The sequence below is a fragment of the Pleurodeles waltl genome, chromosome 3_1 (genome assembly GCF_031143425.1).
Source record: "Pleurodeles waltl isolate 20211129_DDA chromosome 3_1, aPleWal1.hap1.20221129, whole genome shotgun sequence".
NCBI classification, from domain to species: Eukaryota; Metazoa; Chordata; class Amphibia; order Caudata; family Salamandridae; genus Pleurodeles; species Pleurodeles waltl.
In genome coordinates, this window is record NC_090440.1 from 100,277,728 (window position 1) to 100,293,860 (window position 16,133).

General features: G+C 49.5%; 1 protein-coding gene across 2 annotated transcripts in view; it reads left to right on the top strand.

Moving 5' to 3' along the window:
• NELL1 (neural EGFL like 1) overlaps positions 1-16,133 on the top strand; it is a 3,335,977-nt gene that overhangs the window by 1,269,101 nt on the left and 2,050,743 nt on the right. The gene's annotated exons all lie outside the window — the stretch shown is intronic.

The following is a 16,133-nucleotide window of genomic DNA, read 5'->3' on the forward strand; positions in this document are numbered from 1 at the left end:
TTGAAGATTGGATGACTTAAAGTATGGTGCTCAGATCATTGGATAGAGGTTGTTGTGTTGATGGTGAGCCTTGTTGTTGTGATGGTGGGCCCTCTGGTGGCTTGTCCAGCCCAGTGAATGACTGCACAGTGAATCAGTACATCTTAGTCTGGTCATGGGTGCTAGGACCCTTCCCCACCGTAAGCAGGCAAGGATTTAACCACTCATAAAATCAGGATGCTGGTGGATGGCAGAGGAGGCTTGGAGTGTTACTGAAACACATACACTATCTTGGCCACTGTTGGACTTTTGCTTATGCAGGGTCATCCCCAGTCTTTTTTCGCCTCCTGCCTCCTATTTTTTTCTGACATGTTGCTGTTGGCTTTTCAACTCTGAGCACTTTACCACTGCTAACCAGTGCTAAAGTGCATATGCTCTCCTGTTTAAATTGTATGTAAGTGGTTTATCCATGATTGGCATATTTGATTTACTAGTAAGTCCCTAGTAAGGTGCACTAGAGGTGCCAGGGCCTGTAAATCAAATGCTACTAGTGGGCCTGCAGCACTGGTTGTGCCACCCACATAAGTAGCTCTGTAATCATGTCTCAGACCTGCCACTACAGTGTCTGTATGTGTAATTTTACACTGTAAATTCGACTTGGCAAGTGTACCCACTTGCCAGGCCTAAACCTTCCCTTTCCTTACATGTAAGGCACCCCTAAGGTAGGCCCTAGGTAGCCCCAAGGGCAGGGTGCAGTGTATGGATAAGGTAGGACATATAGTAATGTGGTTTATATGTCCTGACAGTGAAATACTGCCAATTTCGTTCTCACTGTTGCAAGGTCTGTCTCTCTCATAGGATAATATGGGGGCTACCTTTAAATATGATTAAAGTGTAGATTCCCCTAGAGAGTAGATGGACATGTGGAGTTTGGGATCCCTGAACTCACAATTTAAAAATACATCTTTTAGTAAAGTTGATTTTGAGATTGTGAGTTTGGAAATGCCACTTTTAGAAAGTGAGCATTTTCTTGCTTAAACCATTCTGTGACTCTGCCTTGTTTGTGGATTCCCTGTCTGGGTCAGTTTGACAGTTGGGTTGTTTTTCACCTCACACCAGACAGTGACACAAAGGGAGCTGGGGTGTAATCTGCATTTCCTGATTAGCCATCTCTGCTAGGAGGGAGGGGTGGAGTGGTCACTCTCATCTGAAAGGACTGTGCCTGCCTCTGACAATGCTGTCTCCAACCCCCTGGTGTGTGTCTGAGGCCTTGCCTGGGCAAGGCAGGATTTCACAAGAAGGTGTGAGTCCCCTTTGAAGAAAGGTGACTTCAAAGACTAAAATGGGTATAAGAAGGGCACCCAAACTTACAAACTTTAGAAACACTTCTGGAACCAAGAGGAACCTCTGCCTGGAGAAGAGCTGATAGCTGAGGAAAACGTGCTGCCCTGCCTGTGACTGTGCTTTGTGGAGCTTTCCTGCAGTGCTGCTTCTGCCAGAGTAAGAGGGCAAAGACTGGACTTTGTGTGCCTTCCATCTTGAAGAAGAAATCTCCAAGGGCTTGATGTAGAGCTTGCCTCCTGTTGTTGAAGTCTCAGGGATAGCAAAGACTTCTTCCTGCCAGCACCTGGAGTCTCTGGAGAGACCCCTACTCTGCTCTGTGGTGCCCTTCCAGTTCCTGGGACCCTGAAAGGAGAGGCTGGCAGCCTAAGGACAAAAATACACGCACCGAGCGCCGTGCGGAGAAAAGATCGACGCGAATCCGCTCGCGGCTGAGAAAACGACGCGACGCCGGTTCCGCAGCTGAGGAACGACGCCGCAGGAAACGCGACCGAAGAACCGACGCCCGGAGCAGGAGAAACGACGCGCAGCATCGCTGACGGAGGCTGAGAGATCGCACCCTGCGCCGCGGGACTTTCGGATCGTCGTGTGGCTGGCTTTTTCAACACGCACCGCCGCGCCGAGTTGTTTTCGACGCACACAGCCGTGCAGGGTTACTTTCGACGCACACCGCCCGTGCGGGGTTATTTTTGACGCAAACCAGGTACATTTTCACGCTAGCAGCGCTAGTGTGGTGTTACAACTACCTAAAGACTCTTTTTATTTTAAACCTTTAAAAAATCATAACTTGACTTGTGTATGTTGGATTTTTGTCGTTTTGGTCTTGTTTTGTCTAGATAAATATTTCCTATTTTTCTAAACTGGTGTTGTGTCATTTTGTAGTGTTTTCATTAAGTTACTGTGTGTGTTGGTACAAATACTTTACGCCCAGCACTCTGAGGTTAAGCCTACTGCTCTGCCAAGCTACCAAGGGGGTAAGCAGGGGTTAGCTGAGGGTGATTTTCTTTTATCCTAACTAGAGTGAGGGTCCTTGCTTGAACAGGGGGTAACCTGACTGTCAACCAGAGACCCCATTTCTAACATTGGTGACCAGCGGTCGGGATTGGACTTGTATTTGTACTTGACATACAGTAATTAAGTGTACACTACTGTTTTGATCTCAGACCACTACGTGACCACATACTACTTGTTTGGTGATCTTTTGATTTTTCTCTTAAGGACTCTTTTTATTCTACTTCCATGATTTTGCTGATCCCTTGACTGATTCTTTTTACTTCATTGGGAAATTATTTTTTTCTGCCTTTTGGAACTTCGCACTTGTGACCATCATGTCTCAATCTGGAGATGCAACAGCTGGAGCTGTGTTTGAAATGGAGAAACTGAAGGAGTACTCAGTAGCTCAATTGAAACAGTTCCTTAAAGATCTTGACTGTCCCACTGAGAGCTCCACCAGGGAGGGGGAGCTGCAACAGGCACAGAGGGCTTGGGTGACAATCAAGAAGGCTGGAGGGCACACAGAGGAGGAGAATATGGGGGGGGAAGTGCAGAGGATACACAGTGGTGTAGTGGAGGAACCTGTCACGCCTGGGGGGAGGGTCCCCAGGAGGGATGGCAGGGTGTCACCCAAGGGTCTGACTCCTGAAGAGTTACAGGACAGACAGGCAGAGAGGGAGTACCAATGGGAGCTGAAAAAGCTCGATTGGGAGTTGGAAGAAAGGAGGAGGAACTTAGAGATTAAAAAAATGATTTATGCTTACGAGCTTAAATTGAAAGAGCTGGAAGTCATGAGGGCTGAGTCCAGCTGGAATGGTGGCAGCAACAATTGTATATCCAGTGATGCTGCAGAAGTGCACATGCCCAGAGAGGTGGTGCCCTACTTGAAGGAGGGAGTTAACACACGCCAGGAGGTTCAGGGGTATGAGGTAGCTCCAGTGATGCACAGGGTCCCTGAGGTGGATTGGGGAACTGGCATGGGGAGTCATATTCCTACTGGTGGGAGGGACACTCTACTGACTCTAGGTGAGAGTGACAGGGAGAGGGGTTCCCCCCAGGTAGAAGTCCTGGTTATGGAGTGTGAAGACATCCCAGAAGAGTGTGGGTTGAGTGTCAGGGACAGTCAGGTACTGTCTCACCAGTCTCAGGAGGGTGATGTGGGGTGCTTTGTCAAAGCAGAGTCACTGGATGGTTGGGTGAAGGGTACTTTGGTTAATTCATGTGAGGGGCTGAGTGATGTAATTGCTGGAGAGCATATGTCTAGTCCTTATTTTCCAGAGCTATGCCAACACCAGGTGGAGTGTGAGTTCTCTGACCCCAGGGAGCTTACAATGGAGGCAGACTTCTGGGTGAGTACCAGAGAGTCTGAAGAGGCATTTGGGGGTGCTCCTGAGAGGAGTGGTCTAGGTAGTTCCCAACCAGGTGAGGTAGGGAAGGATTGTAGTGTCCCAGGTAGGTCCCAGTGTAGTGGGATGGGTGAGGGACCCCATGTCCAGTCTCAGAGGAGAGGGAATGGGGATGGGTTGAGGCCCAAGGTGCCCGAGATCCGGTCCCAGGTCCTGGAGGGTTCCCTGCGGGAACACCAGGAGGGGAGCCTAGCCTGTACCATAGGGCCATCTGTTGAGGGAGACCCCACAGTGTCAGGAGAACTTGGGGGGGGCGGCTGTAGCCAGCGTCCCACCAGTTCTGGTGTCTGGCAGTACCACTCCTAGTGAGGGGGTGCAGAAGTCCAGACAGAGGGTTGAGAGGGGGTTGCGGACCCCAGTGGAGAACCTGGAGGGTCAGGGGTCAGCTCTGAGAGCAGAGCCCCCCATGAATGACCTTGGTGAGACCATTTCTGGGTTGGGGGGAATCCAGACTCTGTCAGATGGGCGGAGGTCAGGGGACCTGCGCCCGCCAGACTCTTGTGTGGCCCTTCGGGACAGTGTGTCCCTTGAGGGGGGTAAGTGTGCCCCCCTGGAAGTCCTGGTGTGCCAGGCAATGGTTCAACCGCAGGGTGGTGACTCTGGGTTGAATGATCAGGTTCAGGGGGTAAACTCTGACCTGATGGGGGGTAAGTGTGCTCCCAAGGAAGTCCTGGTGTGCCAGGCAGTGGTTCAACCGCAGGGTGGTGACCCTGGGTTGGATGACCAGGTTCAGAGGGTAAACTCTGACCTGGTAGGGGGTAGGTATGCCCCCCAGGAAGTCCTGGTTTGCCAGGCAGTGATCCAGTCTGTGGGTACAGACCCTGGATTGGGAGGCCAGGTTAAGGGTGTCCCCCCTGACCTGGAGGAAGGGGCTACTGCTAACAGTGCCCCTACCATGTTGTCTTCTGGGGGGGCCACTCCTAGTTGGGTGGTTCAGGACCCCAGAGGAGAGGGCAGGGGGAGGGAAGCCTCACCCCTGGCCCTGGTCCAACCTGAAGGTACAGACCCCAGGTTGGAGGATCAGTTGCAGGTTAACATCCCTGCACTGGTGGAAGAATTGTGCAGGACTGCTTCTACAAGCACCCTGACAGTTTTTGACTCTGGGGGTGCCGCTTCTGCAGGGAGGTTACAGAGCCCCAGAGGGGAGGACCAGGGTCAGGTTGTCATCCCTGACCTGGTGGAAGAGAGAGTGGTCAAAGGGTGCCAGGCACCTGGGGCTACCACCCCCCACTCTCCACAGTCACAGTGGTTAGAGAGGCCTGAGGTCGGGCTCTCATCCCTGACAGTTGTCTGGGGCCACTGTGGCTTGCTGTCCTGGTGGACAGAGTTGCCCCTGGGGGGGGGGAGGACGAGAGTCACACCCCGGGGTGGAGTGGGCAACACCACTGTGTTGGCCCTGGTGGCACTATCTGCCCATTGCAATACATCTGTGAGCAAAGTAAAGTTAGGTGTTGCACAGATGGTGTCTGTAGATGTGGAGAAGGGTTCCCCATGGGTTAGCTTAGTGGGCCCTGAGAGTATGGACAGAGGGATCCAACTGGAGTCAGGACGGCGTAGAACTGGAACATGCCCCTGCTGTTGTGGGCCTGGGTCCCTGTTCTATCGCCCCAATCAGGGAAGTACATCAAGGTATTGATTGTTCTCCCCTGGCTTTAGGCTGGTAGGGGGTCGTGTTGGACTTTTGCTTATGCAGGGTCATCCCCAGTCTTTTTTCGCCTCCTGCCTCCTATTTTTTTCTGACATGTTGCTGTTGGCTTTTCAACTCTGAGCACTTTACCACTGCTAACCAGTGCTAAAGTGCATATGCTCTCCTGTTTAAATTGTATGTAAGTGGTTTATCCATGATTGGCATATTTGATTTACTAGTAAGTCCCTAGTAAGGTGCACTAGAGGTGCCAGGGCCTGTAAATCAAATGCTACTAGTGGGCCTGCAGCACTGGTTGTGCCACCCACATAAGTAGCTCTGTAATCATGTCTCAGACCTGCCACTACAGTGTCTGTATGTGTAATTTTACACTGTAAATTCGACTTGGCAAGTGTACCCACTTGCCAGGCCTAAACCTTCCCTTTCCTTACATGTAAGGCACCCCTAAGGTAGGCCCTAGGTAGCCCCAAGGGCAGGGTGCAGTGTATGGATAAGGTAGGACATATAGTAATGTGGTTTATATGTCCTGACAGTGAAATACTGCCAATTTCGTTCTCACTGTTGCAAGGTCTGTCTCTCTCATAGGATAATATGGGGGCTACCTTTAAATATGATTAAAGTGTAGATTCCCCTAGAGAGTAGATGGACATGTGGAGTTTGGGATCCCTGAACTCACAATTTAAAAATACATCTTTTAGTAAAGTTGATTTTGAGATTGTGAGTTTGGAAATGCCACTTTTAGAAAGTGAGCATTTTCTTGCTTAAACCATTCTGTGACTCTGCCTTGTTTGTGGATTCCCTGTCTGGGTCAGTTTGACAGTTGGGTTGTTTTTCACCTCACACCAGACAGTGACACAAAGGGAGCTGGGGTGTAATCTGCATTTCCTGATTAGCCATCTCTGCTAGGAGGGAGGGGTGGAGTGGTCACTCTCATCTGAAAGGACTGTGCCTGCCTCTGACAATGCTGTCTCCAACCCCCTGGTGTGTGTCTGAGGCCTTGCCTGGGCAAGGCAGGATTTCACAAGAAGGTGTGAGTCCCCTTTGAAGAAAGGTGACTTCAAAGACTAAAATGGGTATAAGAAGGGCACCCAAACTTACAAACTTTAGAAACACTTCTGGAACCAAGAGGAACCTCTGCCTGGAGAAGAGCTGATAGCTGAGGAAAACGTGCTGCCCTGCCTGTGACTGTGCTTTGTGGAGCTTTCCTGCAGTGCTGCTTCTGCCAGAGTAAGAGGGCAAAGACTGGACTTTGTGTGCCTTCCATCTTGAAGAAGAAATCTCCAAGGGCTTGATGTAGAGCTTGCCTCCTGTTGTTGAAGTCTCAGGGATAGCAAAGACTTCTTCCTGCCAGCACCTGGAGTCTCTGGAGAGACCCCTACTCTGCTCTGTGGTGCCCTTCCAGTTCCTGGGACCCTGAAAGGAGAGGCTGGCAGCCTAAGGACAAAAATACACGCACCGAGCGCCGTGCGGAGAAAAGATCGACGCGAATCCGCTCGCGGCTGAGAAAACGACGCGACGCCGGTTCCGCAGCTGAGGAACGACGCCGCAGGAAACGCGACCGAAGAACCGACGCCCGGAGCAGGAGAAACGACGCGCAGCATCGCTGACGGAGGCTGAGAGATCGCACCCTGCGCCGCGGGACTTTCGGATCGTCGTGTGGCTGGCTTTTTCAACACGCACCGCCGTGCCGAGTTGTTTTCGACGCACACAGCCGTGCAGGGTTACTTTCGACGCACACCGCCCGTGCGGGGTTATTTTTGACGCAAACCAGGTACATTTTCACGCTAGCAGCGCTAGTGTGGTGTTACAACTACCTAAAGACTCTTTTTATTTTAAACCTTTAAAAAATCATAACTTGACTTGTGTATGTTGGATTTTTGTCGTTTTGGTCTTGTTTTGTCTAGATAAATATTTCCTATTTTTCTAAACTGGTGTTGTGTCATTTTGTAGTGTTTTCATTAAGTTACTGTGTGTGTTGGTACAAATACTTTACGCCCAGCACTCTGAGGTTAAGCCTACTGCTCTGCCAAGCTACCAAGGGGGTAAGCAGGGGTTAGCTGAGGGTGATTCTCTTTTATCCTAACTAGAGTGAGGGTCCTTGCTTGAACAGGGGGTAACCTGACTGTCAACCAGAGACCCCATTTCTAACAGCCACCATGGCCATGCCCCGGTGCTTAGCTTTTTTAAAGCTACATTTTGGCTTCAAACCTTTATACATTCATATCCATTGTTCCTGTTAACCTGTTTTAATGATCTTAGTGTCTTTTTCCTCATATACATTGTCTCTATTTTCCTAAATTAGTTTGTGAATGTTAAAGTGTTGAACTCTTTACATTAGTATTTCTGGTACTGCTTGAATGTAACATAAATGTCTCTGGGCATTGACTGCTGATTGTCCCATAGCTACCCGTGGTTGACCAGACATTTTCTCAGAACTGTGCTTTGATATAAACAGATTAAGTTTATTAGGTTGTCTAGACCCACTATCTCTTGCATTATTAACCAACTTTCTGATTGAGACCTAAATTTCAACATTTTGAACTTCAATACAGACAGTGAGCTACTTCATTTGATTCACATGTTCTGGGAATAAACAAAATACAGAACACAACTCCAAATAAATGAACTGGTAGGGGAAGCTAATATTGAAGCTTAACATACAAGATTACACATTACTGATATATCCTTGCTCAAAGAGTGCAAAGATATGTCTGTAATGTGTCATCTTGTTCTGCTATTCTGCCCTTCAAGATATTAGCAGGGAATGTTTAAGGACATATGATCATTGACAGTTCCCAGGTTTTGAGTATGTTGAGTGTCAATAATGGCTTCCCCTACCAGTTCATTTATTTTGAGTTGTGTTCCGGTCACGACTCCATTGCTGTGACCAGTGCTGGCTAATCTAGTCTGTGGTAGATGTCAATGGAGAAGTCCTTCCTCCTCAAGAAGCCGATGGTGTTCTGGCCTTCTTGCACTATCGTGACAACCTTCACTCAACCTACAGTCTCTTGAAAAAGAGGAGCAACATTGCTATAACGCCGCCCGCACTGGTTGTAATCGTTTATGGTTTGAGATGTTATAGGGCAACAGGTGCTTCAAAGGGAGAAGTGGTGGGTGGGTGTGGTTTGGGGGTGGGTTGTTTTGTTCAGTTTTCATTTCTCATATGTTTGAGATTTATCTTGCACTCCACCAGCACCTACAGAGGCATGCACATACACCCCCGCCGTTGACTGCCAGCATGCACCCTCACTGGGTCCACCTCTGGCTTGCTGGTAACAGCACTTCCACACCAGGTGTGGCATTCTGCCATCATAATTGATTCAAGCCCAAAATGCATAATAATGGCTAGTTTCCAAGTAAGAGCCTGATTGACCTGATTAAATGCACGGCGTACCTCCTCTATGCTAAGAGAATACACCCGTCGGCCCTCCTACTCCTCACACCTGCTTCGTACTAAATGCTAATTTCTGTGCAGATTTGGTTATGACTGGGTCTTCCACGCGGGATATGCCAGGAGCTCCAGAAGAGTACCTATACTGTTGCACACCACCTTCACTTTGGTGCTGACAAAGATGCATTCGGACCCACTAGGTCACTATATGGTGGTGGAAGCCACACTAGAGGGGAAACCACTCTATCTTTTATGTCCCACTCCACCTCTTAGCACAGACACCTTGGGTGCTCACAGAGGTCACCGTAGGGCTCCCTTCACACACCACAATTATAGGTCGGAACTTTAACACAGCCCCTCACCTGAGCTGGATTCCTCTTGTCCATCAGATGGCTAGGATCCTGGTTGGACTCCAAGATCTTGTGTGATGCCTCGAAGATCTAGCACCTGTTGGATAGGAAATGCACCCATATGTCAATATCAGTAAAGACCCTCTCATGCATACATCTATTTCTCCTCCCAGCTGTCAACTTGCCCTATACAATGGCAGAGGGGTGTTTCTGAATACTCTCCAATGGCCCATTGCCTTTGGGTACCAGATTAGTCCAGGCACTCAAGATGGTGGTTCAAGGCATGTAGATGGGCCCACATTCAATCAGAACTCACACATACTTCAAGAGAAACTCAGGCTCCATTGCATCCCTGAGGGTGATCTGTGTGACAGGCAAGGCCGCGAACAAATGGTTCCCCAGGTGTTAGACCTGACATGCTGCGGAAGTGTTTCCCCAAACATTTTAGCTTTTTCCTATAGGTTTTGCTGATTCTGTTTTAGGCCCCTGGGCACTTTCCCACTGTAAGTATAGTGTGAAAGCCCTTGCTACATATGTTAGGAAGTGGCACTAACCCATATGTGTTGAGCCTGCCATTGCAGGCCAGTACATGCACGCTTGCACAATGGAGTTTTCAGACATGTGTTGAGCCTGTCATTGCAGGCCAGTATGTGTACGCTTGCACAATGGTCTTTTCAAGCATTTACTGAGCCTGCCATTGCAAGCCAGCGTGTGCTCATGGCACAATTGTGTTTTTGATGTGTGCTGAGCCAGCCACTGAAGTGTGTGCGCTCTTGCACAATAGCATTTTAAAAGGTACTGGGCCTGCCATTGCAGGCCAATGAGTGCACACTCGCACAAAGGGTGTTTCTAAATGTAGTGAAGATTACCCATGTGTGTTCTCACCACCTCTGAGGGTTGCTTGCCCCATAGGTTAACATGGGGGAATGAATCAAATCACTCTCAACTGCAACGGTGGGTTGCAGTCGACCAGCCTCATGATGTTTGAGGGTGGTTTTGTAATTAATAGCTGAGAAATGCCTGGAAAGTCAGTGTTTCTCTGCTGTAAAGTTCGTTATTGTGGTAGGTTAAGCAGTGAGGATAGAGCCGGGGAAGGAATTCTAAGTAGTAGCTCTGATGTCACCTATGAGGTCAGGTTGGAATGTGGAGCTTGGTGGATTCTGTTGGAGGAGAGCTGTGGATGAGAAGCTACATTGCTGTGTTGTGGATAAGGTACTTCAAATAAAGAACCATCAATCTAATCTTTGGACTGCATCTTCATTACAGTTGTGTTCCTTTCTGCCTAACTCTGGTTGACACCGGAGGTTGGGAGAGCACATCTGTGCATTCCCCCGCAACAGCTAGAAAACAATGGGCACGCAACTGGAACGACTGACCTCTGCCCTTTGAGGGCCTGGCTGGATAGATCGGAGTGAGAGGTTTTAACACTTTGCATTGCTGAGCCAAATCATGGCCCCACTAAAAATTAAAATCTGTACTCCGCGGCCCCATGGCAGACAGGACTGAAATTTAGGGGACACATCTGTGGTTCTAAGAAAGAACTTTTGAACCACTCCCAACTTCAAAGGCACAATACAGTAAAGCTACTGGTGCTATACTGCAGCAGGGTAGAGATACACTTGTAGAAACGCAGGACCGGAGACCCGGGACCAGGTGGTGAACTTCCAGAAGAACTTTTTATGCACAAGGAGGATTAGGAAGGGAACTCACACCCTTACTGAATCGCAGCTGGCCTGGGCAAACTGCCTGCAGCTGTGTGGAACCCTGAAGTGTGGTCTCGGAGGGCTTGTCAGCTTGCCCCCTGTTCTCTTGTGAAGGTTTCAGGGACATCAAAGACCTCCTGCTAGGGACCCACATTGTCTGCTCGTGACACCCGGACAGACGTTCCCTCCTATGTGCCCACATCTTCTGCTGGACTCAGGAATGTGGCCACTGTATTGTGGGGCCTCAGCATACATAAGAGCCTTGTTGGTGGTGAGTGGATTCACCGGTCATGGGACCCCACGTGGCCCACTTACTTCATCGTGCTGCATCTCCCTCGTGTGTCACACTGATTTCATGCTCATTGCATGCAGTGTCTAATTTACAGGTTGCGACCCTCGGAGGTGGGGGTGTCACCCTACTAGTGCCTCATTCTACTTCGTGCAGCACTAACGAACTTGTGCCTGGGTGTGACCAGAATGTCTGGTGCGACCTTTATCAATGACCACCGGGCGTTGTGCCTAGTTTCCAAGGCGGTACTGAATTTGTAACTCTTCATCGTATGTGAACTGAACTGTCTGGTGTGACTAGGATCATTGCGCACCAGACGCTGTGCCCGGATTGCCTGTGTGCAACATTGATCAACGTGTACCTGACAGGGTGTCTCTACTTTCCGAGAGCCTCGCCAGCTACATTCCCCTCTTCATCAGTCGTTTCTTTTGGGCCCTCTGTATGGCAAACTACCTGCCCTCTCCTCACCCAGCCCTGATGACAGCATGTGGCAGGTAGTATTGCCTGGACTGGGCCTGGGTTTTGAGAGTATCTGACTGGGCCGAAGGAACACTTCTGAGAGTGATCAGAAGCGGGTGAGGAAACTGCACAACCCCCTCCCCCCCCCCAGTGCTGCGCAGAGCTGGGCTGGTGCCCGAAGGCACGTTAAGGAATCATTTAATCGAATGAACTATTGCCCTCAGATGCTTCTGCTCTGTATCCTGTGAGTGAACTTCCTGATTGGTGGCCAACCCCCTTTTGTTTGTCAACTGCCTCCTAATCAGACTTGCTACTTAACTCCCCACCTTCTTCCCTGGGACCTAAATTAAGTGTGACTCTGGCCGAGAGTGGCCTAATCTCAGGGGCTGGGTGACAGCTTCCTAATCCGTGGATGTGGGGTAGTTGGGGAGAGATAGAGGGTGGAAGAAGGTTTGTGCTACGGGGTCTACATTGTGCTACCAACTGACCTGCTGGATATCAGTTACACTGCATTACAGTGCTGTGTGTATGTGTGTGTGTGTGTAAGTGTGCTCCGTACGGACCTGTCTGATATGCGTAGCACCTCATAGCGGTGCTGAGTGAATATGATTGTGCGTGGGAGTGCCTACATGAAGATAAGTTGATTTTTTGCTAACTGGATACTATGTTTGACATTGGTTCTACCTATGCGACCTTAGCCCACGGTGCTGCTAAAAGTGTTGTCATTATCAGTGTGCACATATTACTGATATTGTTGTGATCTGGTCTGCATCCTATCACTGTGTGGAATTGCATTATACTAATTTCCAGGGTGGGCATAGTTCCAACAACGTTCTGCACCGCATAAGGATGCTAGGGTGGGTAACGTGGAATTTCCGCCAAGTGTGCATGCTACTGATGTCATTTTAACATGGTTAGGCCTAGTACTGCTATTATTATTACTAAGGCCCTCATTACAACCCTGGCTGACAGCGTTAATTTGGGGAAAGGTAGTGCCAACAGGCTGGCGGTATCTTTTCCGAATTATGACATTGGCGGTTTGGTAATGACCACTGGGCTGGAGACTTCAGTCTCCAGGCAGGCGGTCGTCACAATCCCACCCTCGGGATTATGACCCCACCTACAGCCATGGTTTTCGTGCAAGTGCACCGCCACGAAAACCATGGCGGTAGGCATTATCAGTGCCAGGGAATTCCTTCCCTGACACTGATAGGGGTCTTCCCTGACCCCTCTCCCCCTCTCCAGAGCCCTCCCCACACTCCCCCTCCCTCTTCCGCCCCCGCACATTTACACACCCACACGTGCACACATACACACTCATACACACACGCATACCCACATCCACCCACCCATACACACATGCATACCCACATACCACAACACACACTAACATACATTGTCGCACACACGCATTCACAACACGCAACGTACACGTACCCTCACATTCAGTCATTCACGCACACATTCCATGTGAATCACACCTGCATGCACGCATACAAAAACAGACACACAACGCCCCCACACACGCACACAACACCCCCCCCCACCCCCCACTCCTGTCGGAGAACCCGATGTACCAGCTTGCAGGGGTGACTCCGGCAGTAGACGGGACGCAGCGCTGCTGCCAGCAGCAGCGTCTGCCAGCAAAACACCGCCAGGCCATATCATGGAACATGATACGGTAGGCGGTGTTTTTCTGGCGTGGCTCTGCTGCTAGAAGCAGCGCCACCTTACTTCCGTCCACCGCCATGACCGTCGATGGTATTCCGCCAGTCTTCTGATGGAATTCCGTCTATAGTCATAAGGCGGGTGGGCAGCTGGTAGCCACAGCAATGGTATGTTGGCAGCCGTCGCCATGCCGGTAGGTGGCATTTACTGCCAATGAATGTCATAATGAGGGCCTAAGTGTTGTTTATGCTCAAAGGTTCATGATTTTTATGTTTTGTTAATTAATGTGTTCATTGAAGACAAACTGTGTTTAGCTACCACACGTATGAAGTCTCATTTGAAATGCACAGTGTATTTGTCCCACAGGAGTGCTGTGCCAATGCTTTACACATTGCCTCTTTGATAAGACTGACTGCTCAGTGCCTATCTACCCAAGGGTGAGCGCAGGTAATACAGTGAATGTAACCAACCACCCCTGATGGGAGTGGTAGGTTCTGCCTGGCTGGGGCCCTGCCACAACCAACCAGAACAAACCGCCTCCAATACCAGATCATACCTTCACCTGGAGAGAGAGTGAGCTCTTTTGGAAGCCAGAAGACTAGAACTCAAGAAGCAGTGCCTTTCAGGTGCCTCTGAGAGGTTGCTTCAGCAACCTGATATTGACAGAGCCTCACAGCCCCAAATCACATTTGACAAGAAACATCAGTGATGGTGAGCCGCCACTAAACGGGTGTATGAATGTGGTGACAAGAATGGAAAGATCCTTTACTGGCTGTCTAATAGGGAGACGCAGTCAGGGTAGTACCAGGTGTCACAGCCTTCACAGGTGTTAAGTTACCACCAGATTTGGGAGGCATTCTGTGGTAGAGCCTCCATTTTAGATTGCACATTGTAATTTAGCTCTTCTTTCTGGTAGTGATGTTTTACTTGTTTTTTCACTCATACGGTATTGTACTGAGCAAACATTCTACATGCAACTTATTCCTTGTAAGCATTGCTGCCATGCAGTCTGTACACTCCATCCAAAGCTAGGCTCACAAAAAATGATGCCCTCATATCATGATTGTCAGTTGAAGACAGCCCCATACTTGCAGACATATCATCACATCCATTCTGCAACTGTCAAAGAGTGCGATATAAATGGTGCTTTTGTTATAAAAACTGCCTCTGTGCTACATTCAGCAGAGGAACACTTCTGCTAGGATTATCTTGGAATGCTATGCACTGTGACTTAGATGGAGCCCTATTGTCTCTGACCTCCATCCTGCAGGGGATGATAGCTTGCACTACAACAGACTGACTTCCTGGCTTCCCAGTACATCTTGCCCAGATATGGGGGGTCTAGGCTTTCCCAATTGATCTGGCACAGGTTACCTCTATTATGCCCTTGACAGTGTGGATAGGAACAGCATGGAGTGTGCCAACACAGTAACATTATCATGGTTGAACTGTTTATTCTTTTCACCATTTATGTAATGCTGGCTACCATGCTTTGTTCATTTGCCTTATAATTGCAGCTCATGCTTTTTATGCAAGAATACAAATGTTGCAATAAATGTTTGAAATTACTGATTTGTATCTTTCTTGTGTCTCACCTTGGGTACACAGAGTGACAATGAAAGGGTAGATCTGTTTCCACGATTTCCTTGGGAATCTGAGTAGTCATGTTTGAAGTTGCAAATGCCATCTTTTACCCTGGTAGGTATAGGGCTTTCGATGGGGCACTGTGCGCTAGCTAGGAATTGTGTTAACATTTCCTGATGGTATAGGCGGACTGGGTCTCTATATCCTGAAGTTCATGTTGACCAGATACACAGTCCTCCTTAATTCGTAGGAACTGTATAACATGGTGCCACCAATGTTCTAGGTCAGGTACTTATTTAATGGGTCTCATGAGTAGTTGTTATGTGCACCCAAGGTCCCCCTTTCACCTTTTCCAGAGACATCTGTGGTGTTAGGGATTAATGCTCTCCATCTGCATAGGAAACCGTGATTTAAGTCTGTAGGTTTTTCAAGCTTGAACTTTTAAAGAGATCACCCCATTGTAGTGTTCCCTCTTTGAGCCCCATTCTTTGAAATGGTGAACACAATTAGCATTCTGGTTAATTGTAGACAAGCTGTTATAGCTCATTTAGTGGTACAGGGACTACCTCTCAGTGGTGGAGATGTTACCTTCGTGGTAGATCTCACAAATCATACAAATGCAAAGTTTTTTATTCATGGGTCGATTTTCCTGCAGTAGACATAAATACACAAACATTTCACACATATAGGGGGTCATTCTGACCCTGGCGGTCATGGCCCGCCAGGGCCAACCACCGCGGGAGCACCGCCAACAGGCTAGCGGTGCTCCCATGGGCATTCTGACCGCGGCGGTACAGCCGCGGTCAGAAACGGGAAACCGGCGGTGCCCCGCCGGTTTCCCGCTGCCCTGGGGAATCCTCCATGGCGGCGCTGCAGGCAGCGCCGCCATGGGGATTCCGACCCCCTTACCGCCAGCCTGGTTCTGGTGGTTTTGACCGCCAGAACCTGGCTGGCGATAACAGGTCCCACCAAGATTTTCAGTGTCTGCCAAGCAGACACTGAAAATCGCGACGGGTGCAACTGCACCCGTCGCACCCCTTCCACTCCGCCGGCTCCATTCGGAGCCGGCATCCTCATGGAAGGGGGTTTCCCGCTGGGCTGGCGGGTGGCCTTCTGGCGGTCGCCCGCCAGCCCAGCGGGAAACTCAGAATTACCGCGGCGGTCTTTTGACCGTGCAGCGGTATTCTGACGGCGGGACTTTGGCGGGCGGCCTCCGCCACCCGCCAAAGTCAGAATGACCGCCATAATGAGGCCGCAGCACCTAACCGATAGAGGCCCTACTAACAATTAGAAATAAACATATCAGGAACATCAAAATTGGTTCC